General features: G+C 36.8%; 1 pseudogene; it reads right to left on the bottom strand.

The window, feature by feature from the left end:
* Nucleotides 1-434: 434 nt before the first annotated feature.
* Nucleotides 435-27,276, bottom strand: part of LOC120854145 — a 41,733-nt pseudogene continuing 14,891 nt past the window's right edge.

Below are 27,276 nucleotides of genomic sequence, written 5' to 3'. Positions count from 1 at the left end.
GCTCAAATTAAATTGGGTGATAGGTGTGTAATAGAAATGTTAACTTAAAAACAATTTGCAGTCACTTTTGCCTTCTAGGTGAAGGGCTTTGGAATCATTCCTAACAATAAAGTAAATGTATACTGTTTCTTCTCTCTTGTGGTGACTGGTTGGGAGAGAAAAAAATGTAAAACAGATGTTCCCTGGGGTCACCATGCTCCTAAGCATCGGGATAAGGTTAGGTCAAACTCTGTCGGGATAAGGTTAGGTCAAACTCTGCAACTATGTTTTATGGCAAGCCCAATGCCCTCAGGATTTCTGCAGATGTATTTGTGCTAGTCACTTCTGACTCCAGTTTCCTGCTTTTGTTGAATTCTCATTACTTTGAATCTTGAGGTTGCTTCCTTATCTCTGACCTGGCTTCGTGTCAAATGTGGGAGCATTTCCTGTTCCTTTTATTCCGTGTCTTCCTTACGCCCATACTGCTCACAAGAGGCAGCTGTGAATACAAGACATACGCTGAGATTTGGGGTTAGCAAGCCAAGTGAAGGGCCATATACAATACAAATAACTTGAAATTGGATATTAGATTTCTCTGACCTATAAAGTTCTTCAGCTATTCTTTTCCAAATCAGGTTTTAAACTCTGACTTCCCTCTGCCTTGCCCTCTCTTTATCTCACTTTCTGTCTGCAAATCATAAATAATTGTCTCATTTTAATATGCAGAAAAACATAGCACTCTGCAACTTATTTTCTCTTGGCACCTGTTCTGTGTACACTTGAAAAGCATGTATATTCTGTTGATGTTGAGTAGAATGCTTTATAGATGTCAATTAGATCAGGTTTGAGTCTTGCTCAAATCTTCCACGTCCACATTGTCTTTCTGTTTTGTTGTTCTATCAATTATTGAAAGAGGGGTAGTGAAATGTCTGAAATGTTGGATTTATTTCTTTATGCAGTCCTATTAGTTCTTGCTTCATGTATTTTGAAACTCTGCTATTAGATGTATAAATGTGTAAGAGTTTTATGCCCTCTGATTAACTGACCCATTCATGAAATCACTTTCTTTGGCCTTGGTAATATTCTTTGCTCTGAAATTTGTCATCTCATTTCAATGTGGACACCCCATCTTTCTTTTGAGTAATGTTAATTTGGCATTTAAAAATATTGGCTCACTTTTAATGTATTTGCATTTTTATATTTAAAAATGATTTATTATAGACTGTATATTTAGGTCTTGCATTTCTATCTAATATGACAATTTCTGCCTTTTAATTAAGGTGCTTAGATTAATTACATTTAGTGTAAATGCTCATATGATTAGGTTTAAATCTACCATCTTGTTATTTGTTTTTTATTTATGCCATATGTTCTTCATTATCTTGCCTCTGTTTTCCTGTCTTTTTTTTAGATTAACTGAGGATTTTTGGAAAATGATTTCATCTTTTTTGTTGGCTCATTAGTGATAGCTCTTTTTTTTTTAATTTTTAGCTGTTGCTTTTGGGTTTGGAGTACACAATTTGAATTTATCATAGTCTATTTGCAAATGACTTTGTACCATTTTGCCATACCATTGTATATTTCTGTTTTTCCCTTCTTAGTGTATGTGCTATTGTTATCATATAATTCACTTTTTTCACTATCATACAAATAACTTATACATATATTATAAGCCCTACACATTGTTATTAATTTTGCTTAATGATCTTTTTAAATGGATTTAAATAATTAAAATTACATAAACATATATATCCCATATATATATACACATATATATGTGTGTATATATATATATACACCCTTATGTATATATCATGCACTTACTAATTCTGGTGTTCTTTATTCTTTCTTGTAGATCCATCATATCTCCACTTGGTATAATTTTTCTTATTCTGTTAGGACTTCCTTGAACATTTCTTATAGGTAGGGGCTGCTGCTGATTAATTCTTTTGCACCTTCATTAAAAATTTTTTTCACGAGTATAGAATTCTTGGTTGACAAACTTTTCTTTAGTACTTTAAAATGTTGATTCACTGTAGTCTTGCTTTTATTGTTTCTGATGAGAAATTTGCTTTCATTCTCACTTTCTTCTGTGTATGATATCCCTTTATTCTCTGGCAGACTTTATCACGGAATTAATGATATCATTGACTCTAGTATACTTTGGGGCAGTTTTCTCATGTTTTTTGTTCTTGGTATTTATTGAGCTTCTTGGCTTATAATTTTCATTAAACTGGGAAACATTTTTGCTCTAGAGTGAATTTTCTTTCTTGATTTAGCATTTAGATTTAATATCTCCCTCAGTTCAGTTCAGTTCAGTTCAGTTGCTTAGTCATATCCAACTCTTTGCGACCCCATGAATCGCAGCACACTAGGCCTCCCTGTCCATCACCAGCTCGCGGAGTTTACCCAAACTCATGTCCATTGAGTCGGTGATGCCATCCAGCCATCTCATCCTCTGTCATCCCCTTCTTCTCCTGCCCCCAATCCCTCCCAGCATCAGGGTCTTTTCCAATGAGCCAACTCTTCGCATGAGGTGGCCAAAGTATCAGAGTTTCAGCTTCAGCACCAGTCCTTTTAATTAAGGTGCTTGGGGAGCTCCCCTGGAGAGGGAATGGCAAGCCACTCCAGTATTCTTGCCTGGAGAATCCCTTGGAGAGACAAGCCTAGTAGACTACAGTCCACGGTGTCACAAAGAGTTGGACACGACTGAGTGACTTCACTTTCATACTTTCACTTAGATTAATTACATTTAGTGTAAATGCTCATATGGTTGGGTTTAAATCTACCATCTTGTTATTCGTTTTTTTATTTATGCCATATGATCTTCATTTCCTTGTCTCTGTTTTTTCTGTCTTTTTTTAGATTAACTGAGGACTAGGATCTGATCTCCTTTAGGATGGACTGGTTGGATCTCCTTGCAGTCCAAGGGACTCTCAAGAGTCTTCTCCAACACCACAGTTCAAAAGCATCAATTCTTCGGTGCTCAGGTTTCTTCACAGTCCAATTCTCACATCCATACATGACCACTGGAAAAACCATAGCCTTGACTAGACAGACCTTTGTTGGCAAAGTAATGTCTCTGCTTTTCAATATGCTATCTAGGTTGGTCATAATTATCCTTCCAAGGAGTAAGTGCCCTAAAATTTCATGGCTGCAATCACCTTCTTCAGTGATTTTGGAGCCCCCCCAAAATAAAGTCTGATACTGTTTCCACTGTTTCCCCATCTATTTGCCATGAAGTGATGGGACCAGATGCCATGATCTTCGTTTTCTGAATGTTGAGCTTTAAGCCAACTTTTTCACTCTCCTCTTTCACTTTCATTAAGAGGCTTTTTAGTTCCTCCAAACAGAAAGAGAGGTACCTTAACCATCTCCAACAGGGAGAAGAAGAAAGATGGAGGAGGGCATGGCAACCCGCTCCAGTATTCTTGCTTGGAGAATCCCCACGGACAGAGGAGCCTGGCAGGCATGGGGTCACAAAGAGTTGGACACGACTGAGCTACTAAAGACAGCACAGCCCAGCATTCCTGCAAGAAAAAGGAAGATTTTTCTCCTTGCCTAGCAACAGCCCCAGCCAATGAGAGAGTACCATCACTCAGCCAATGAGAAAATGTTACCACCCATGCTTTCCTCCAATCAACTTTTATTCAAAGCAGCGGCTCCCAACTTTCTTCTTTTCTTATTTTCCCTGTAAAGTAATGTTCCTCTCCTTTGTTTGGAGGACTGGCCCATGATTTTGCCATGGCTTGCATATTCTGAATTGCAATTTCTCTACTATCCCAAGTAAACCCATTTTGCTGGTAAAATAACTGCCTGCTTTACTTGAATGGACTTCAACGATAGCTCATCTGGTAAAGAATCTGCCTGCAAAGCAAGAAAGAAAGGAGAGGCAGGTTTGATTTCTGGGCTGGGAATGTCCCCTGGAGAAGGAAATGGCAACCCACTCCAGTATTCTTGTGTGAAAAATCCAGCGGACAGAGTAGCCTGGTGGGCTACAGTCCAAAGGGTTGCAAAGAGACGGACGTGACTGAGTGATTAAACACAAGCACAGTCCTTACTTGAATGGTTTGCAGAGTTCACTCTTAGTGTTTATACATTTCATGTGTTTTGTCAAATGCATAATGTCACAGAGCCACCATTGCATAATTGGTGAAAAAGTTTCACTGCCCTAAGAGTCGTCTGTGCTCTGCCAATTTGTCCTTCTTTCCTCCCTGGCGACCTTTTTATTTTTGTGTGTGTGTGTCTCCATAGTTTTGCTTTTCCTAGAATCTTGTATTTTGGAATCATATATATGCATATAATTTGAAGCCTTTTAGTTTCAATATCTTACTTAGTGATATGCATTTCAGGTTTCTCCATGCCTTTTTATAGATTCACAATTCATTTATTTTTAATGTTGAAAACTATTCCATTGTCTGGATGAAACAGTTTATTTATCCATTTGCCTACTGAAGGACATTTCAGTTGCCTCAGAGTTTTGCCAGTTATGACTAAAGATTCTATAAACTTCTATGTGCAGGCTTTTATATGTACTAGAGTTTTAAAGTCATCCACGTAAATACCAAGGAGTGCAATTGCTGAATTATATATTAAGAATATGATGCATTTTGTAAGACACTGCCTAACAGTCTGAGATATTTTGCATTCCTCCCAGCAATGAATGAGAGTTTCTGTTGCTTCACATGCTTGCCAACATTTAGTGTAGTCAATGTTTTGGATTTCAGCCATTCTACTAGTTTTGTAGTGGTATTGTTTTAATTTGCATTTCCCAAATGACATATAATGTTGAACACTTTTTTATATGTTTATTTTCCATCTGCGTATCTTCTTTTGGTTCAGGCCTTTTGTTCATTTTTAAATCAGATTGTTCATTTTCTTATTGTTGAGTTTTAATAATTCTTTGTATGTATTAAATAACAATCCTTTATCAGATGTATCTTCTGCAGTTGTCTTCTACAAGTCTGTAGCTTGTTTTCTCATTCTCTTGACCTCGACTTTTGCAGGGCAGAACATTTTAATTTTAATGAAGTATTTCTTTCATGGATGACAACACAGTTTTTAAGAGAAGAATGTCATATTCTTATTTATATCTTCTGCTTCTGGAACAGTGACTGGTGTATTATAGGCACTTAGTATTGAATGGATTAGTCCCCTCCCCTGACTGCTCAAGTAATTCTCTTTTCAAAACAGGATCACCTACATTGTTATATCAAAAAAGAACTTAGTGGATTTAAAAGAAAAGAGTTAATAACATGTGATTGACTATTTGCTTATCAAGCTAACTCAGCTCTCTGACTTTTGCTATCTCTTTCCTCCATGAGTTACACTAGAATGCTTATTATGTTTATCAATTGTCCCTGCTTCAGATATGAAAGAACTTTCTGTTATACATGGGAAACCTCTAACCATCTTTTGATGTGATTGAATTCTGAGAATTTGTCTTTTATTATTGAGATATCATCTCATTTTCTATAACTCAGAACTTGCACCTGAATATCAAGCTTACAGTGGTATGACATTATCTTATTAACTGAAGTCTGTTCTCTCTTTATAATATTTTACTATAGGCATCAAAAATAACAAATCCTTAATAATTAATCAGAAAAATGTTTATTATTTTAATGAAAGTAATGGTATTTACCTACTGTTTCATTTCTGAGTTAATCCAAGTTCAGCTCAGTTCAGTCGCTCGGTCGTGTCCGACTCTTTGCGATCCCATGGACACAACACGCCAGGCTTCCCTGTCCATCACCATCTCCCTGAGCTTACTTAAACTCAAGTCCACAGATTCGGTGATGCCATCCAACCATCTCATCCTCTTTCGTCCCCTTCTCCTCCCTCCTTCAGTCTTGACTAGCATCAGGGTCTTTTCAGATAAGTCAGTTCTTCACATCAGGTGGCCAAAGTATTGGACTTTCAGCTTCAGAATCAGTCCTTCCAATGAATATTCAGGACTGATTTCCTTCAGGATTGACTGCTTGGATCTCTTTGTGGTCCAAGGAACTCTCAAGAGTCTTCTCCAACACCACAGTTCAAAAGCATCAATTCTTTGGCACTCAGCTTTCTTTATAGTCCAACTCTCACATCCATACGTGACTACTGGAAAAACCATAGCTTTGACTAGATGGACCTTTGTTGGCAAAGTAATGTCTCTGCTTTTTAATATGCTGTCTAGGTTGGTCATAACTTTTCTTCCAAGGAGCAAGTATCTTTTAATTTCATGGCTGCAGTCACCATCTGCAGTAATTTTGGAGCCCCCCAAAGTAAAGTCTGTCACTGTTTCCATTGTTTCCCCATCTATTTGCCATGAAGTGATGGGACCAGATGCAATGATCTTAGTTTTCTGAATGCTGAGTTTTAAGCCAACTTTCTCACTTTCCTCTTTCACTTTCATCAAGAAGCTCTTTAGTTTTTCTTCGCTTTCTGCCATAAATGTGGTATCATTTGCATATCTGAGGTTATTGATATTTGTCAAGCTATCTTGATTCCACCTTGTGGTTCATTCAGCCCAGCATTTCGTATGATGTACTCTGCATATAAGTTAAATAAGCTGGGTGACAAAATACAGCCTTGATGTACTCCTTTCTGAATTTGGAACCAGTCTGTTGTTCCATGTCCAGTTCTAAGTGTTGCTCCTTGACCTGCATACAGGTTTCTCAGAAGGCAGGTCAGGTGGTCTGGTATTCCCATCTCATGAAGAATTTTCCAGAGTTTGTTGTGATTCACACAGTCAAAGGCTTTGGCATAGTCAATAAAGCAGAAGTAGATGCTTTTCTGGAACTCTTGCTTTTTCGATGATCCAACAGATATTGGTAATTTGATCTCTGGTTCCTCTGCCTTTTCTAAATCCAACTTGAACATCTGGAAGTTTATGGTTCATGTATTGTTGAAGCCTGGCTTGGAGAATTTTGAGCATTACTTTGTTAGCCTCTGAGAGAGAGCAATTGTGTGAGATGAGTAAATCCCCAAGCATGGTTAAATATGTTGTGATTGAACCATAAAGCTGAGCATGAGTATTACATAGAGATAATAAAAATATTTTTCAAAACAAAAATGTTGTAAGATTAGAGTTGTGAACACATTTATATAAATGTCCCTCAAAACCTTAAAAATTAAATCTTATTTAATAAATTGCTTTGAAAATAAAATATATAATATGGGCATAACTCATTTAGTTATGCTTTATTTTACTGTGCTTTGCAGAAATTGTGTTTTACAAATTGAAGGTTCATGGCAGTTCTGCATTGAGTGAATCTATTGATGTCATTTTTTCCCAACAGCATTTTCTTACTTCATGTCTCAGTGTTACACTTTGGTAATTCTCAGAATGTTTCAAACTTTTCATTATTGTTATATTTGTAATGGTGATCTGTTATCAGCGATCTGTGTAGCTGTTGTAATTTTTTGTTTTATATTTTTAAAGTATGTATAATGTTTTTATAAACACAAGCTATTGCACACTTAACAGACTACAAAATAGTGTTAACATAATATTTACATGCACTAGAAAATAAAAAATATTGTGTGACTTGCTTTATTGAGATATTACTTTATTGTGGTGGTCTGGAACCAAACCCACAATATCTCTGAGGAGTGCCTGTATAAAATTAAATTTTTTAAGTTTAAGGGAATTTCCCTAGAGTGCCAAAACCTATGGTTTTTGAACAATTCATATGGCAATACTATTTATTTTGGACCCCCCTATTAATTAGAAATTTAAAAAGACATAATAAGGGAGCATATTACAGCAAAATTTTGTTTTTAAAGTCTTTTCTCAACATGAAATACAAATTGCAACCCTCCTAAAGCTATAAATTTATATTATATATAATTGATATTATAATAACAAGTAATTTCAATCTATTCTGGAAATTCATTAATCAGCAACATTAGCTTATGTCTATTCTGTATTTCCATGAGGATATTCAATAATTCATACTTTCATTCTCTCATCTGAACTGACTTTCCTCTCAGCTAATTTGAATTTTTGAGACTAAATCATATTTAATGATTTCATTATGCAAATTTACCTTCATAGTATTATCCAAACATACTATTATTTATTATCACTAAAAGAATAAAGAATGTAGATGTGTATATTGTAAGTCATTTTTCTTCATTTATTCAGCACTTTCTACATGTTAGATAATGCAGAATGCAGCTGAGGGCACATGATATGATACAAAGATGAATTCAAATGTCTATTTATTTATTTAATTTCCTATGCTTTTAAATTGAAGTTATAGTTGGTTTACAATATTGCATTAGTTTCAGGTTTGAAGCACAATGATTCAGTATTTTTGAAGTTTGCACACCATTAGAGATTATTACAAGATAATGGGTGTTATTCCCTGTGTTCTATAGTATATCCTTGTTGTTTATCTATTTTATATATAGTAGTTTTTAATCTGTTAATTCTTTTCCTAGTTTGTCCTTACCCTTGTCCTTGTCCTCTTTAGTAACCACAAGTGTGTTTTCTATACCTGTGAGTCTGTTTCTGTTTTACAAATACATTCATTTGTATTATTTTCTAAATTCCACATATAAGTGATATCATGAAGCATTTGTCTACCTCTGTCTTACATTTCACTGAGCACAGTATTCTCTGGGTCCATCTACCTTGTTGCAAGTGGCAGTATTTCATCCTTTTTTAATGACCAATATTCCATTGTATTTATGTACCACATCTTAATCCAGTTGTCTGTTGATGAACACTTGGGTTGCTTTCATATCTTGACTATTGTAAACTGTGCTGCTATGAACATTGGGGTGCATGTATCCTTTTGAATTAGAGTTTTCACTTCTTCAGATATATACCCAGGAGTGGGAAAGTCCTATTTTTTTAGCTTTTTGAGGAATCTCTATACTGTTTTCCATAGTGGCTGAACCAATTTACATTCCAACCAACAAGGCACAAGGGTTACCTTTTCACCACATCCTCTCCAACATTTGTTACTTGTAAACTTTTCATATAGCCATTCTAACTGGTGTGAGGTGATACATCACTGTGGTTTTGATTTGCATTTCTCTAAGGATTAATGAAATCTGGCATTTTCATGTGTCTGTTGGCCATCTGTATGTCTTCTTCGGAGAAATGTCTGTTCAGCTCTGCCCATATTTTTGACTGAGTTGTTGTTTTTTGATATTGAATTATATGAGTTATTTGTATATTTTGGATGTTAACCCCTGGTCTGTCACATCATTTGCAAATATTTTCTTCTCTTCTATAGGTTGTCTTTTTGTTTTGTTGATGGTTTCTTTGCTGTGCAAAAGCTTTTTAATTAGATCCCATTTGTTTAATTAGCTTTCATTTCTTTTGCCTTAGGAGACTGATCCAAGGAAATAATTGCTATGATTTATGTGAAAGAGTATTCTATTTCCTCTTCTAGGTATTTTATGGTTTCAGGTCTTATATTTTGGTCTCTAAACTATTTTGAGTTTATTTTTGAATATGGTGTGAGAGAGTGTTCTAATCTCATTGTTTTACTGGTAGCGATGCTATCAAGTAAAATATTGCTAAATTCAGACTTAAACTGAAGAAAGTAGGGGGAAACCACTAGATCATTCAGGTATGACTTAAGTCAAATCCCTTGCAATTGATTATACAGTGAAAGTGACAAATAGATTCAAGAGATTAGTTCTGATAGACAGAGTGCCTGAAGAACCGTGGACAGAGGTTCATGACATTGTACAGGAGGCAGTGATCAAGACCATCCCCAAGAAAAAGAAATGCAAAAAGGCAAAATGATTGTTTGAGGAGGCCTTATAAGTAGCTGAGAAGAGAAGAAAAGTGAAAGGCAAAGGAGAAAAGGAAAGGTATACCCATTTGAATGCAGAGTTCCAAAGAATAGCAAGGAGAGATAAGAAAGCCCTCCTCAGTGATCAATGCAAAGAAATTTAGGAAAACAATAGAATGGGAAAGACTAGAGATCTCAAGAAAATTAGAGATACCAAGGGAACATTTCATGCAAAGTTGGGCACAATAAAGGGCAGAAATGGTATGACCTAACAGAAGCAGAAGATTTTAAGAAGAGGTGGCAAGAATGCACAGAACTATACAAAAAATATCTTCATTACCCAGATAACCATGATGGTGTGATCACTCACCTAGAGCCAGACATTCTGGAATGTGAAGTCAAGTGGGCCTTAGGAAGCATCACTATGAACAAAGCTAGTGGAGGTGATGGAATTCCAATTGAGCTATTTCAAACCCTAAAAGATGATGCTGTGAAAGTGCTGCTTCATTATGCCAGTAAATTTGGAAAACTCAGCAGTGGCCACAGGACTGGAAAAGGTCAGTTTTCATTCCAATCCCCAAAAAACGTAATGCCAAAGAATGCTCAATCTACCACACAATTAGACTCATCTCACATGCTAGTAAAGTAATGCTCAAAATTCTTCAAGCCCGGCTTCAATAGTGTGTGAACTGTGAACTTCCAGATGTTCAAGCTGGTTTTAGAAAAGGCAAAGGAACCAGAGATCAAATTGCCAACAATCATTGGATCATCGAAAAGCAAGAGAATTCCAGAAAAGCATCTACTTCTGCTTTATTGACTATGCCAAAGCCTTTGACTGTGGGGATCACAACAAACTCTGGAAAATTCTTCATGAGATGGGAATACCAGACCACCTGACCTGCCTTCTGAGAAATCTGTATGTAGGTCAAGGAGTAACACTTAGAACTGGACATGGAACAACAGACTTGTTCAAAATCCAGAAAGGAGTACATCAAGGTTGTATATTGTCACCCTGCTTATTTAACTTACATGCAGCGTACATCATTCAAAATGATGGACTGGATGAAGCACAAGCTGGAAGCAAGATTGCTGGGAGAAATATCAATAATCTCAGATATGTACATGACACCACCCTTATGGCATAAAGCAAAGAACTTAAGAACCTCTTGATGAAAGTGAAAGAGGAAAGTGAAAAAGTTGGCTTAAAACTCAGCATTCAGAAAACTAAGATCATGGAATCTGGTCCCATCACTTCATGGCAAATAGATGGGAATACAATGGAAACAGTGACAGACTTTATTTTGGGGGGCTCCAAAATTACTGCAGATGGTGACTGCAGCCATGAGATTAAAACATGCTTGCTCCTTGGAAGAAAAGTTATGACCAAACTAGACAGCATTTTAAAAAGCAGGGACATTACTTTGCTGACAAAGACCCATTAGTCAAAGCTATGGTTTTTCCAGTAGTCACGTATGGATGTGAGAGTTGGACTATAAAGAAAGCTGAATGCAGAAGAATTGATGTTTTTGAACTGTGGTGTCGGAGAAGACTTAAGAGTCCTGTAAACTGCAAGGAGATCCAAGCAGTCAATCCTGAAGGAAATCAGTCCTGAATATTCATTGGAAGGACTGATTCTGAAGCTGAAAGTCCAATACTTTGGCCACCTGATGAGAAGAACTGACTGATTGGAAAAGACCCTGATGCTGGGAAAGATTGAAGGGGACGACAGAGAAGGGGATGACAGATGATGAGTTGGTTGGATGGCATAACCAACTTGATGGACATGAGTTTGAGTAAGCTCTGGAAGTTGGTGATGTTGCAGTCCATGGGGTTATGAAAACAGTCAGACACAACTGAGCGACTGAACTGAACTGAACTGATGCTATCAAATGTCTGATATTTAATCTCTATCTTCAAGGGGCTAATAATCCAACAGGGGCTGGAACAATTCTACACTATGACACTAGGTGGAAATTAAGGAGTTCTAAATGACACAAAGAAGTAAACTCGCAATCAATTAACAAGAACTTTATATTTGAAGCCACCCATGGTCTTTAAAAAGATTCCTTCTCAAGAATGGGTTTTATTTTAAGGAAGAACTTTCATTACTTGAAAGCTATCATATTTATTATTCATTGTATAGTGCAACTATCAGAGCTAATATAATATAGCAAGTTGCTTACTCTGCTCTAAATGGCCATAACTCATCTACTTGAGGTTCTGATTTCTGCTTTCTAAAGCTTCTTTAAAAAAAAAAATTCTGTTTATCTGTCATCACAGCTTTCTGCCATTAAAGTGCTTGTCTCAAAATGAGGATCTGTCTACAGCTAGCTTATTATTTCTAACTTGCTTTTGAGTGGTAAATCAGTTAGCCAAGTTAGGGCTTTCTAAAATGGGAGTTAATGGAATCTGATTACAACTTTTCAAGGAGTGAAATATATGAACTTTAGTAAATATAGTTTTGGTAGTTAATATATAGTGGACTATTAATCATTTATTTGAATTTTTGATTTTATATCTAGCTTTATATATTATATATAATACCAAAATGATTGTTTTTCTGCTCAATATTTATAATATGATCCTTGTAAATGTTTTTCATGAAAACATAATCACACATTTATATGTCTGTCACTTGACTTAATTTTTTTTAATTTCAGTGAACATGAACAATATTCTCAAATCATTATATTGGTTCCAGTCAAAACTGGTATTAGTAATTCCAAGTATGTTACTTAAGTGTAACATGGAATATTATACCAGGTGTGTGAAGGCTAAAAATTAGCAGTAATATGGTTGAAAAATTCTCTCATTTCAAATTTATGAGGCTAAAATTGCTGTGTGGAATTATGCGTTTTTTTTCCCTTAACCACATAATTGTATCTGCAATAATTAGTATAAAGTCTAAACCCAGAGCCATTTGCTGCAGAGTTACTGTAAGTGCAGGTGTTATTGTGGGATTTATTGAATTGTCTGCATGCCTCAATGTCCATTTTAGAATTCTCGCACCTAATAACCAGAGTAGAATGTCTACCAGCTTTTGGTGTGCTGCTGTTGACCTTTTGTTCTGATCGTCTGAAAGTTCTTTAACTCCAAATGATAATATATATAGTAAATGTCTATCTATATTGTGAGATTCTCTACCCTACCCAACCATAAAGTGTTAGTGTCTCTCAGGGCTTAGTCCTATTTAAATCATATCTGAATTCACTCCTATTAGGGCCTCCTTGATGGCTCAGGTGGTAAAGAATCTGCCTGAAATCAGAAGACCAGGGTTTGATCCCTGGGTTGGGAAGATCCCCTGGGGGAGGGCATGGCAACCCACTCCAGTATTCTTGCCTGGAGAATCCCCATGGACCGAAGGGTCTGGAGGGTTACAGCCCATGTGCTCTCAAAGAGTCGGACACGACTGAGTGACTAAGCACAGCACAGCCAATTAATACTTTATTTCAATTATCATCCATTTGCTGAGGACTTAGGATTCTACGTCACCCTTTGGAATTTCAGACCACTACATAAATACTTTTGGGGCATTTATATATGTGTGTATCTCAAATTCAGTATATTAAAAAACTAAACTGATGTTGTCTTGCCATGTCTTGTCCCTCCACTTGGTTTTCCAGTCAGTTAGCAATCCCGATCCCAAACCTGGAATTATTCTTTACTGATCTTTCACATCACCCCACCAAATACCAACTCCTGATTACTAGACTTTGATACATATGTTTTCAAATCTATCTACTCTCCATTCCATTTGCCAAATTATTAGCACAGGACAACAGTACTTTTCATTTGGATTTAGTTAAATCTTTTTGTTCTCCCCATTTTGAGGCTTTTGTTGTTCAGTTGCTAAGTCATGTCCGACTCTTTGTGACCCCATCAACATACAATAAAATGCACATGTTTAAAGTGCACGATTTGATAAATTTTGATATATTTAAGCAGGTATGGTGATGACCACAATCAATAAAGTAAACAGAGCCACTGCTTACAAATGTTTCCTTGAGTCACTTTGTAATCCTTCCCTTACATCCCATCTACATCGCTAATACCCAGAGAACCACTAGTCTGCCTTATTTCACTGTAGATTACTTTACATTTTCTATAATTTTATATAAATGGAGTCATACACATTGTATGCTTTTCACTCTGTTTTAGATTTCTAATTTTAGGTGATACTGAAGTATAAAGTCCACTTTGAGGTGATTTTTATATATGGTGTGAGGTATGAATCAAGATTATTTTTTCTCTTTTCCAATTTGTTTTTAAATATATTGTTGAACAGTACTGTATAAGTTTGAAGTGTACAGCATAATGATTTCACTTACATCATTCAGTGATTGTCACAATCAGTTTAGTGAACATCCATCATCTCCAGAAATTTTTTTCTTGTGATGAGGATTCTTAGGATTTCCTCTAAAACTTTCATATATAACATAGAACAGTGTTAATTATATTTCTCATGATGTCCTTTACAACCCTAGCACTTATACATCTTATAACTGGTAGCTTGTATCTCTTGGCCATCTTCATCCAGTTACCCCTACCTCTAGAAACCACGAATCTGATCACTTTTTCTATGAGTTTGTTTGCTTTTTAAGTATAATTGACCTACAACGCTGTTAGTTCCTGTGACACAACATAGTGATTTGATATTTATATACTTTTCAAAATGATCACTGCTGTAGATCTAGTTATGATTTGTCACCATGCAAAAATAGTACATATTTCATGACTATTTTCCTGCACTGTACATTTCATACTCATAATTCATTTATCTTGCAAGTAAAAGTTTATATCTCTTCATCTCCATCAACTATTTCTCTCCTTCCTCCTTCCCCTCTTCTTTCTGACAACCTGTTATCTGTGTCTGTGTCTCTATTTCTATTGTTATATTTGTTCATTTGTTTTATTTTTTTAGATTCCACATAGAAGTGATATCATACAGTATTTGTCTTTGTCTGATTTATTTCACTTAGCATAATGCCTGCTGTACATGCTAAGTTGCTTCAGTCATGTCCAACTCTTTGTGACCCCTATGGACTGTAGCCCACCAGGCTCTTTTGTCCATGGGATTCTCCAGGCAAGAATAATGGGACAGGTTGCCATGCCCTTCTCCAGGGGATCTTCCCAATTGAGGGATTGAACCAGCATCTCTTATTTCTCCTGCATCGACAGTTTTTTGTTTTTTTTTTTTTTTTTTACCGTTAGTGCCATCTGGGAAGCTCATAACACTGCCTAGATACGTCCATATTGTTGCAAATGGTCAGATTTTATTATTTTTTAATGGTTGAAAAATACTTCATTTTACATATATGTCATATCTTCTTTATCCATTCATCTGTGGATGAGCACTTGGGTTACTTCCATATCTTAGCTATTGTAAATAATGCTGCAATGAACTTTAGGGTGCATATATCTTTTTAAATTAGTATTTTTATTTTTTCAGATAAATATCCAGGAGTGGAGTTGATGGATAATATAGTAGTTCTAATTTTAGTTTTTTGAGGAGTCTCTATACTGTTTTCCATAGAGGCTGCACCAATTTATATCTCCACCAACAGTGCACAAGGATTTCCTTTTCTTCAAATCCTTGCCAACACTTGTTATTTGTTGTCTTTTGGACAATAGCCATTCTGACAGGTGTGAGGTAATACCTCATTTTGGTTTTGATTTGCATATCTCTGATGATTAGTGATCATATATAATTTTCCAGCACCTTTTACTTAAAAGACTATCCTTTCTTTGTTTATCATTTATCCTTTGGACCCTTCCCCAAAATCAATTTCTTTAGCATCATTTGTTGAAAAGACTATTCTTTTTCTGCTGAACTTCCTTTGTGCCTTTCTTGAAAATTGTCCATATCTGTAGTTCTATTCCCTATTTTATTCTAATCTTTAAATCAGGACCATACTGTGTTTATCACTGTAGCTTTATAAATAAGTCTTGAAGTCAGGTATTGTAGTTCTACAGAGTGTTTATTTTTTAATGTTTTTTTTTTGGCTGTGCTAAGTCCTTTGTTTTTCATTATGGATTTTTTAATCAGTTTGTCAGTTTCTAACAAAAAAATGCACTTGGAATTTTGATGAAACGGTATGAATCTACAGATCAGTTGTTCAGAAATTACCATCATAAGAATACTGAATCTTCTGATTTATGAAAACTATTTATCTTTGCATTTATTTAGGTATTTTTAAGCATCTCTCAGCATTGTTTTATAGTTCTCAATGTAAAAGTTTTATATTTCTTTTATTCTATTTATCTCAAAGTATTTTTTATTTTTGATATTTTATAAATTGTGTTTTGAAAATTAAAAAAAAAATTTTAGTGTATATGAGCACAGTAGGTTAAAAAAATTGATCTTGTATCATACAAACCTGCTAAACTTGCTTATTCATTCTAGTAGCTTTTTTGTAGGTCCCATAGGATTGGGGCTATCCTGGGGCTCAGACAGTGAAGAATCTGCTTGCAGTGTAGGAGACCTGGGTTGAACCCTCGGTCAGGAAGATCCCCTGGCAAATGGAATGACTACCCACTCCAGTATTCATGCCTGGAGAATTCCATAGACTGAAGAGCCTGGAGGGCTACAGTCCATGGAGTCACAGAGTCAGACACACCTGAGTAACTAGCACTTCCATAGGATTTTATACATAGGTGATCATATCATTTTTGAATAAAAATAGATTGAATTGCTTCTTTCTAACCTGGATGCCCTGTTCTCTGTTCCTTATATTATTATGGCTACAATTTCCAATAAAAAGTTGGGTAGAAGTAAGGAGAACAGACTTCCTTGATTTGTTTCTAATCTTAATGAGGAAAATTTTAGCCATTTATCACTAATTATGATGTTACCTGTAGATTTTTAATAGATGTCCTTTATCAGATTGAGGAAGTTCTCTTCTATTACCAGTTTATATACAAAAGGTGTTGGATTTTGTCCATTGCATCTACTGAGATGATCATATGTTTATTCTTTTTTGTTACTATAGTGAACTACATTGATTAATGTTTGAATATTAAATTAACCTACACTCAGACATGATGTGTTATTCTTTAAATAAATTTTTATATTTGATTTTCCAATATTTTGTTAAGATTTTTTTATATCTATGTTTATGAGTAATATATATTAGTAGGTATTTTTCTTTCCCATGTCTTTATCTGGTTTTAGTATCAGAATACTATTGACTTCATAGAATGGATTGGGAAAAGTTGTCTCCTCTTCAGTTGTCTGGTAGAGTTTCTACAGAACTGATATTATTTCTTCCTTCAATGTTTGGTATATTTGGTAGGATTCCCCAGTGTAGCCTCTGGGCCTGGAGTTTTCTCTGTAGGAAGATATTTGCTAATTTAATTTCTTTAAAGCTAAGGTCTTTCCTGTAGCTCAAACGGTGAAGAATCTGTCTGCAATGCAGGAGACCTGGGTTTGACCCCTGGGTCGGTAAGATCCTCTGAAGAAGGGAACAGCAATCCACTCCAGTATTATTGCCAGGAGAATTTAATTTCTTCAGTAGATGTGGGGCTTTTTAGGTTGTCTATTTCTTCTTGAGTGAGTTTTGGTAGTTTGTGTCTTTCAAGGTATATGTCCATTCCCACCATGTTGTTAAACTTATTAGTGTAAAGTTGTTCATAATTTTCATTATTATTCTTTTAATATCTGTATTATCTATAGTGATATCTTTCCTGATATTGGTAATTTGTGTCTTCTGTTTTTCTTGACCAATAGTGGCTTATCAATTGTATTGATCTTCTCAAAGAACTGGTTTTTTTTAATTAATTGATTTTTCTCTAATATTTTTTTTTTCTTTGCTTTTGTCTCTAATCTTTATTATTTCCTTCCTTCTGCTTGTAGTAGTCTAGTAGTAGTTGAGTCACTAAGTCGTGTCTGAATCATGTGACCCCATGGACTGTAGCCTGCCGGGCTCCTCTGTCCATGGGATTCTCCAGGCAAGAATACTGGTGTGGATTGCCATTTCCTTCTCCAGGGGATCTTCCTGACCCAGGAATTGAACTCGGGTCTCCTGCATTTCAGGCAGATTCTTTACCAACTAAGATACAAGGGAAGCCCTCCTTCTGCTTGTAGCATTTCTCTTACTCTCTTCCCAAGCTTTATTGAGTTATCATTGTCAAAAAAAATTGGATATTTTTAAGATATACAACCTAGTAGAGTTTTGATATATGTATGCACTGTGAAATTATCAAGTTAATTAATAATGCATCACCTCACAGTTTTTTTCCTTGTGGGAAGAATATTCAAGATCTACTCTCATAGCAAACTTCAAGACACAATGCAATATTCTTAACTGTAGTCACCGTGCTGTTCATTAGAGCTCTAGAACTTGTTCATTCTACATAACTAGAAATGTGTACCCAATGCCTCCACACTCAGTCCTTTGACCACTATTCTATTCTCTACATTCATACGTTCAACCTTTTTAGGTTCCATATATAAGTGAAATTATAACATTAATCTTCTTTTTTTTCCTTTAAAAGTTTAGTTTTTTAATCAATTTATTTCTTAATTGAAGGATAATTGGTTTACTGAACTTTGTTGTTTTCTGTCAAACATCAACACGAATCAGGTGTATATAAGTCACCTCCCTTGTGAACCTCCCTCCAATCTTCCTCATCCACCCCTCTAGGTTGATACAGAGCCCCTGTTTGAGTTCCCTGAGATATACAGCAAATTCCCATTGGCTATCTGTTTTACATATGGTAATGTAAGTTTCCATGTTACTGTCTCCATACATCTCATCCTCTCCTCCCCTCTCCCTGTGTCCATAAGTCTGTTCTCTATGTGTTTCTCCATTGCTGCCTTGCAAATAAATTCATGGTGCCACCTTTCTAGATTCTATATATGTGTGTTAGTATTTGATATTTATCTTTCTTTTTCTGACTTACTTCATCCTGCATAGTAGGCTCTAGGTTCATCTACCTCATTAGAACTGACTCAAATGTGTTCCTTTTCATGACTGAGTAATATTCTATTGTGTATACATACTACAACTTCTTATCCTTTCATCTGTTGATGGACATCTAGGTTGCTTCCATGTTCTACCTATTGTAAATAGTGCTGCAATGAACAATGGGATACATGTGTCTTTCTCAGTTTTGGTTTCCTCAGGTTTTATGCCTAGGAGTGGGATTGCTGAGTCATGTGGTAGTTTTATTCCTAGTTTTTTAAGGAATCTGCATACCATCTTCCATAGTGGCTGTATCAATTTACATTCCCACCAACAGTGCAAGAGGGTTCCCTTTTCTCCACACCGTCTCCAGTGTTTATTGTTCATAGACTTTTTGATGATGGCCATTCTGACCAGCATGAGGTGATAACTCATTGTAGTTTAATGTTCATTTCTCTAATAAGTGATGTTGAGCATCTTTTCATATGTTTGTTAGCCATCTGTATGTCTTCTTTGGAGAAATGTCTGTTTAGGTCTTTTTTCTACTTTTTGATTGGGTTGTATGTTTTTCTGGTATAGAGTTGATGAGCTGCTTGTATATTTTAGAAATTAATCTTTTGTCAGTTGTTTCATTTGCTATTATTTTCTCCCATTCTAAGGGTTGTCTTTTCACCTTGTTTAAGCATTTATCTTATTTCTTCATGACCTATTTTTCCTTCTCTGGAATATGTAAGGATTTTTTAAAATATTCTTGGTGTTTTGAAATTTTAAAATAATACAATTTGATGTGGACCTTTTACAGCTCTTTTTCTGAGCATTCTTAGAGTGCTTTCAGTCTAGAAATGCATGTTCTTTAGTTCCAGGAAATGTTATATCTCCATTTAAGTTGTTGTGTTTTCTGTGGTACTCATGTAATTCAAATATAGGATCCTCTGGATTTATCATCTTATTTTATTTTTCTCTTTTCATCTTTTTTTGATTGTGTGTATATTTTCATACTTGAGAGAGTTCTCCAGCATTACCATTAAATACTTTTATCCTGTTTATTTCTCAGATTTTTTTTTCTTATGTTCTCTTACTGTTACATCCTTATAACCTTCTGTTCTTATTTTGTGGATGCAACATCTCTTAACTTCCCAAGAATATAAATTATAAATCTAATTTTCAAGTATTTTATGCTCTTATGCTTTATCTATTAATTCTGGTTCCTTTCTTCCTTTTTTTTTCCTTTTTGATCTCTTCCTTTTTACTTTCTATGTAGGAGGCTTTTTTTCATACATGTGGATGTCTAATTTTCTTGCCTGTCCATATTTAAGATTTAGGAAATACAGATGAAAGCAACATTGTGTGTGTGTGTTGGAGACAGATGCTTGTCATTTAGTTGGTTTTCTGGTAGGATGCCTAAAGGGAACTTCACCAATTCATTAGAAGATTACAACTGCCAGTGTCTGCAGTTTTTTATTTTTATTTTTTCTTTAGGTTAGCTAATTTCTCTGGAGAAAAGCCTGTTCCCAGTATTCTGTGACTCAAAAAAGAGAGTTCTCACCATTCAGAATGTAGAATTTCAGTGAATTTTTCTGTTGTTTTTTTTAAATGGCATCACATGCTCACCGTTTCCTAAATCTTGTGATTTTAGAGTTTTTCCACTTTCATTTCTCCACAAAATAAACATCTGGTTTACTCTCAGGTTGAGAACTTGTTGCCTAGTTACGTGAGCTGGTGAGGAAGCCTGGAATCTAATTACTCCTCCTGAAAGCTTTCAGCCAATTGTATGGTAAGCCACAGTATTCTTGCCCCCCGCATCCCAGACACATTGAGTCTCTGTTTCTGAGTCTAGTGTTCTCTGTGTGAACCAGTCTGGTGCTCAGGTCACACTGAAATGGAGCGAGATTCTATGGTCCTTACCGCCCACCCTGTGTCCTCAGCCTGCCTTTTGTCTGTGGAAAACTTTAGTCCAAGAATAAGTTTTATCAGAGAAGTGAGAAATGCGGGAACAAAGGGAAACAAAGGAGCCTAAATAATAATAATGTAGTCATTAAGCATTGTCAAGGACCTTATTTCTTTTTCAATGGCTATAGATAATTTTCTGAGCCATATCCTGTGAGCTGTCTTATAGATACTAAAACACCAGGTGGAAGAAGTTAAATACATGAGACCAGACTGTACTCACTACATGAGCTGCCACAGTTCTGAGAATTGACCTCAAAGAAATGGAAACAAACCATTTCTTTGACAAATGGAACTCTGGAACTGAAGACTAACTGTACCTGAAACAACCAAGATGGTGCTGCTCAGACCATTGATGATCAGTTTGAAAATGACTGTCAGAGATGACTGCTGTTTCTACATGTAGCCGCCAACTTTTTCTATAAAAGCTCCTGCCCTACTGGTTACCAGTGATAGAGGTGGGGAGTCAGCCTTAGGACAGATGTCTACCTCCACTCATCCCCCACTTGCCAGCATCTGAAATAAAGAAAACTTTCCTTTCCACCAACCTGGGCCTGTTTATTGACTTTTGGGTGGCGGTGAGCAGCCAGAATCTGCACTCTTTGGGTAACAACACACTTCCTTGAAGGCATTTAAACTTCAGTTTTCTCTGTACTGCTAGGCAGCTCTTCCATTGACTTACCACCATTCAAAAGTCTATTTTTTTTTCTTGTTTTTTTCCTTTTTTTTTTCTTTTCTTCTGGTTTTATACCATTTTTATTACATTATTCGTTTTTGTAAATTTTAAAGAGGAGTCATACACGCATATGTTTGGACGTGTTGTGTTCAGGAGATGATCTCATGTGTAGATCTTTCATACTGCAGACACGGTGACCTTCCTTCAGTGGAACTCCGACAGAAAGCACATCACTCACTGCTAGACATTACCATGGCCTGCCATCAGCTGCATTCAAATTCCTTCTCATGTCATTCAGGGCCCTTCGTGGAGCTCTGACATAAACCACATCACTCACTGCTTAGACATTACCATGGCCTGTCATTTTCTGCGTTCAAATTCCTTCTCATGTCATTCAGGGCCCTTCATGCTCTATTCTGTTCTGTCTTCTGTAGCTCTGTGCTTGTGAGCTGCCATACTCAGGTTCTGATTGTATCAAAGCCCTTGAAGTTTCACTGAAGTGGCAGTCAGGCTTTTGTTTTTAACATACTATTCCCTCTGCATAAATTCTTCTTACCCTGTGACCCTCTGACTCAGGGGTAGATCATCAAAGAATGAGTTGTAAGTGTGCTTCCTATGTACTTCCTCTATTTGGTATTAAAATTATTCAGGTTTTTGTCTTCACCCTGGCAAAACTTTAAGCACTTGTGGTAAAAGGCTAACTTTTCACTGATTTATTCCCTGATTTATTCTCAGTAGCTACTACAGTACCTGGCATACAGTCGCCAAATCTATAATTAAAAGTTGACTAACAGTTAAATTTATTTCTATAACAGAATAAAAATGGTGAATGGATAATGTTGACATTTTTAAAGTGTTCCATCTCTAGATGTAAAACAAATAATTCTTAGATTTCCTCAAACTTACACTCTAAGACTATCTGCTGTAGATACAGTTATGATTTCTAGTTTGAAAGTGAAAGTGTTAATCGTTCAGTCGTGTCCAACTCTTTGTGACCCCATGGACCATAGCCCACCAGGCTTCTCTATCTGTGCAATTCTCCAGGCAAGAATACTGGAGCAGGTTGTCATTTCCTTCTCCAGAAGATCTTCCTGACCCAGGGATTGAACTTGGGTCTCTTGCATTGTAGGTGGATTCTTTACCACCTGCTGCTGCTGCTGCTGCTAAGTTGCTTCAGTCGTGTCCAACTCTGTGCAACCCCATAGAAGGCAGCCCACCAGGCTCCCCTGTCCCTGGGATTCTCCAGGCAAGAATACTGGAGTGGGTTGCCATTTCCTTCTCCAATGCATGAAAGTGAAAAGTGAAAGGGAAGTCACTCAGTCGTGCCCGACTCTTAGCGATGCCATGGACTGCAGCCTACCAGACTCCTCCATCCATGGGATTTTCCAGGCAAGAGTACTGGAGTGGGTCGCCATTGCCTTCTCTGCTTTACCACCTGAGCCACTCCTAAAACATCATCAGTTAATTAATAATATTATACTTAAAGATTTTCTACAATATGTTTTTAAACTAGTGCTTTTTATAACATTTTCTTTTTCATTTTATCTACTACCCTCCTCAACTTGTTTTATATATTACTGACAAATTATAAACTGGACCTCAGATAGTCTGTTCTGGTTCAAAGATCAAGCTAATAACTTTGCAGTATACTTTTGATATATTACCTAACCTTAAAAAAAAAAACAAAAAACACAAGACTCTAAAACTAGTCAAAAGTCAGATAAAAGGTAACATGTTTGAAAGTCATGGTGGAACCATTCTTCACAAGTGCTTGAGGGAAAATGAAGCAATAGCATCAGAAGGCAAAGTAAGGATTTACCCAGTGAAAGAACTTAATTATTTTTTGTGCATCTGCACAAAAGTGACTTGTGCTAAGTTGCTTCAGTCGTGTCTGACTCTTTGCAGTCCTATGGACTGTAGCCCTCCAGGTTCCTCTGTCCATGGAATTCTTCAGTCAAGAAAACTGGAGTGGGTTGCCATGCCCTCCTCCAGGGGATCTTCGCCACCAGGGATTGAATCTACGTCTCCTCAGTCTCCTGCATTGGCAGGTAGGCTCTTTACCACTAGCGCCACCTGGGAAGCCTGATGACTTTTGCTTCTTATTTATTTATTTACACATTTATAAAGGATACAAACCCCAACAACCAAATAAAGGGAGAGGTGCACTGAGCAAATTGTGGGAGTGGGAGGAATCATGGAGCTTCCATGCCCCTCTGGACCCAACCCTCTTTTAGCACTTTAGATAACATGTTTATGGACTTCTTTGGGGCTTCCCAGGTGGCTCAGTGGTAAAGAACCCACCTGCCAATGCAGAGACGCGGATATGATCCCTGGGTGGGAAAGATCCCCTGGAGGAGGAAAAGACAACCTACTCCAGTATTCTTGCCTGGATAAGCCCATGGATAGAGGAGCCTGGCAGGCTACATTCCATGGGGTCACAAAGAGTCGAGCACGACTGAGTGACTGAGCATGCATGCATTATAATAAACCTGACTCCTCTTTTTTTGCATGAAGTCATTAAAAGATAAAGTAAGACATTTTAAAAAAGTCAATCTTCAAGTGCTCTCCTTTCAGTTGTCCAGAATTAGATGTCAATGCTCTGTTAGCATGCATCTATATTAACATATTTCAAGAGATTAGTAGAGAAGATTAGAGAATGTAGACATTAACTCTTTCATTTGCTAACGTAACATGGCTAGAAAGTATGATTTAGTATATTAAGAGGAAGTGGAGACATGGGGTATAACTGGGGGCATGGAGTGGAGAGAAGGTGGAGGAAGGTACATCACATTTTACTCTAATTGGCTTCTTAGATTTTAGAAGATTTAGGATAAAATCACTAAAGTGAGTGACAATCTTATAAAAGAGAACAAGAATTTTTAAGAGAAAAAGAAACAGGATGAAAGAGAGAGAGAGGAAGAAATGGATTGGGGGGAGAAATGCTTCTTTTTAAAAATGTGAATCGTGTGGTCACTGTAATGGCATGGGAGGTCTCCCCCAGGGGCAGATCTGTGTGGCTCCTTCTGACAGCTTCAATAATGTCACAGGTAATTGCTAGCAACCATGAAATACCCTTTTCACCTTTTTGTGTGTGGCGCTAAGACTGTTCAAAATGTCTAGGTTAATTAATATGAACTCTGCCTTTTAGGTGGAGAAAGAGGATGGTCCTAATTAGCCTTGCCTGACTGATGAGCAAGTGCGGTCATAGAGGTTGGGACTCTACCTCAAGGTCATTCTGCAGCTCAGCTGCACAGACTGAATTGAACAAGGTTTCTTGACACCCTGTATGCAGTCTTTCTTCCTCTTTCCCTCTCTCTCCCTTTCCTTCTATTTATCTGTTTCTCCTCTCTTTTATTCTGGTTTTCACTTTACTGTATGCAAACCAAAACTATAAATACTGGGATAATTTTTAATCTTTAGGCGAGTCATTCATTTCATTTTCAGTATTTGTTCATCACAAAGATAGTTGAACAATCTTTTATTCCATGCTCTTCTTTTTACCTGCTAGTTTGACTCAAAGTGGATAGTTTCACTTGAAGCTGTTTAATTGGTCTTTTACACTAGATGAGGATGGGTGAAATTTTTCTTGAAAACATTTTATGACTTTGTTTGCTTTTAGCTCTGGAATTTTAAAAAAGACATCTCCTTTGGATCAGCTTGCCATTGAGTCCCAAATCAGGCCCACAAGCTGATTGTCAGTGGCCAGCTTGTCTGGTTTTGATCACTGGCTTTGTCTTCAGTGGCTGTTTGCTCTAACATTTCCAGAGGTGGAAAATTCTGAAGCTATGTAGTTCTTTTTTTAAAACTATATCATCATGATTTTTTTCTATTATTTTATTTTATTTTTGGTTACTCTGGGTCTTTGTTGCTGTACACGGGCTTTCTCCAGTTGGTGGGTGGGGGCTACTCTGTAGCTGCAGTGCATAGGCTTTTCATGGCAGTGGCTTCTCTTGTAGAGCATAAGCTCTAGTAGTTGTGGATGTGGGTGCAGTAGTTGTGGCTCCTGGACTCTAGAGCACAGGCTCAGCAGTTGTGGTGCTCAGGCATAGTTGCCACATAGGTACAGCATGGCATGTGGAATCTTCCCGGATCAGGAGTCAAACCGGTGTCTCCTACACTGGCCAGTGGATTCGTTACCATTGAGCAACCAAGGACATCCTGAAGCGATTTAGTTCTGAAGCATAATTTCTTTCACGCACAGAGGTGATACACAGATGGGAATTTCTCCCTTTTTGCCACGATGGTCTCCATTTCTTTAGAGTTAAGAACTCATTTGGATGGATTCGTGCTGATTTTCTTTGGTGAACTATTACATTGTAGAGTTGTGTTTTATAATATGTTTTGGTCCACACCGAAGAAAGAGGAGCCATCTGGAGTGTAACAGCTTAAACAAAAGGCAGCAGAGAATGTCAGAAGAAATTAACCCAAAGGCAGCATTGAAAACCAGAGGTCAGGGGAGGGGGCAGGAAATGGAACCACAGCTGAAGTAGGCATCAGTGGGACAGGCATTGGGTCACAGAATAATACTCTCTGGAGGAGAAAGATACTCTTAAGCCTTTGGAAAGAAATGCAATAAATATTTCACAAACCTGCCAAGAAAAGCAAGAGGTAGAGAAGTTATTTATTATCCAGAGACTTCCATAGAGTTGTTTTCCTCCTACACCAGGAAAGGCAAACATCTTTTAACTTATCTTTATGACATTTTTTGTTTGTTTGTTACAATGAAATTGGACTGAGATAAGAAAGAACATGGACTGTCGAAAAGTTCACATAAATAAATAGTGGGTGCCTATTTTCTGCCTGCAGTGCAGGAGACTCGGATTCGATCCTTGGGTCAGGAAGTTCCCCTGGAGAAGGAAATGGCTACCCACTCAGTATTCTTGCCTGGGAAATTCCACGGAGAGAGAAGTCTGGCAGTCTACAGTCCATGAAATTGCAAAGAGTCAGACATGACTTAGTGACTAACACTTTCACTTTTCACACAGGTGAATGTGTTGGTTTTTTTTTCCTCCCTAGATATAACTGAAGTAGCTGTAGAAATCAAATTTCTTCTTCTCACTATTTGCAGCCCCAAGTTTCCTACTTCTTTTTCTTCTTTGCACAGAAAATCATGCATTTCAAGCCAGAGAAAGGGCATGTAACCATGCGATTGGAGAACTTTGGGCATAGGTGGCTGGCATAATGGCAGCCTTCCTGAAGTGACACTTAAGCTGAATCTTAGAGAGTAAAAAGGGGATTGGCAAAGGTAAGTGCCCCAGGCAGAGAATTGCATGGGCATAGTTCCAGAGTGACTCGGTGCCTGCTGTTGGGGAATCGTCTATAGTCAGCCTGCCCAGCCTGCGTTGTGTTATCTATCTATGAAGGTGAGGGTTGACAAAACCTAGCAGACTTCAAACGTGTAGGGTTTAGAATGGTTGGGTTCCAAGCTTGGCTTTGCTGCTTACTGGCTGTATAACTCTGGACAAATTATGTGGCTTCTGTAAGCCTCAGTTTTCTAATCTATACACTGAGAATAATAATATTAATTCCTCCTGTGGCTGTCTATAAAATCATGCATTTAAAATGCTCAGAGCAGTGCCTGTCATATCATAAGGAATCAGTGTTAACTTTTATTTGATTGTAATTAATGTTGCAATTTTACTATTTGATTGTTCACCTCTAATTATGCATGCGTGTTTAGCTTTTAATGGTGATTATTGCTAAATTATCCTGTTATTGCTGCTTGATGGAGCTCCCAGCTCTCTTCTGTTGGCTTCAGAGATTTCTCTACTATTCCAATAACACTGATGTCCTCATTACATTTGTTACCTCGTGGACTAATAAAAGAATATTATAGGCCTCACTTTGAAAAGGATTCGTTGGCTGGAAAGTATAAAATAAAAGGCCTTTGTTAGTGTTTCTCAGTTGAAGTCCAATTAATTTAACCAAAGAAGGGAGTCATATTTTATGAATTGTGGCCCGCAAAGGTTGAGCTATTGCTGAATTTCCTTAATGGAGACACTTTTTCTTGGGGAATTCAGTCCTAATGCAG

The sequence above is a fragment of the Oryx dammah genome, unplaced genomic scaffold, assembly GCF_014754425.2.
Source record: "Oryx dammah isolate SB20612 unplaced genomic scaffold, SCBI_Odam_1.1 HiC_scaffold_27, whole genome shotgun sequence".
NCBI lineage: Eukaryota > Metazoa > Chordata > Mammalia > Artiodactyla > Bovidae > Oryx > Oryx dammah.
The sequence above is the reverse complement of the archived record's forward strand: the minus strand, read 5'-3'. Positions and strand labels throughout refer to the sequence as shown.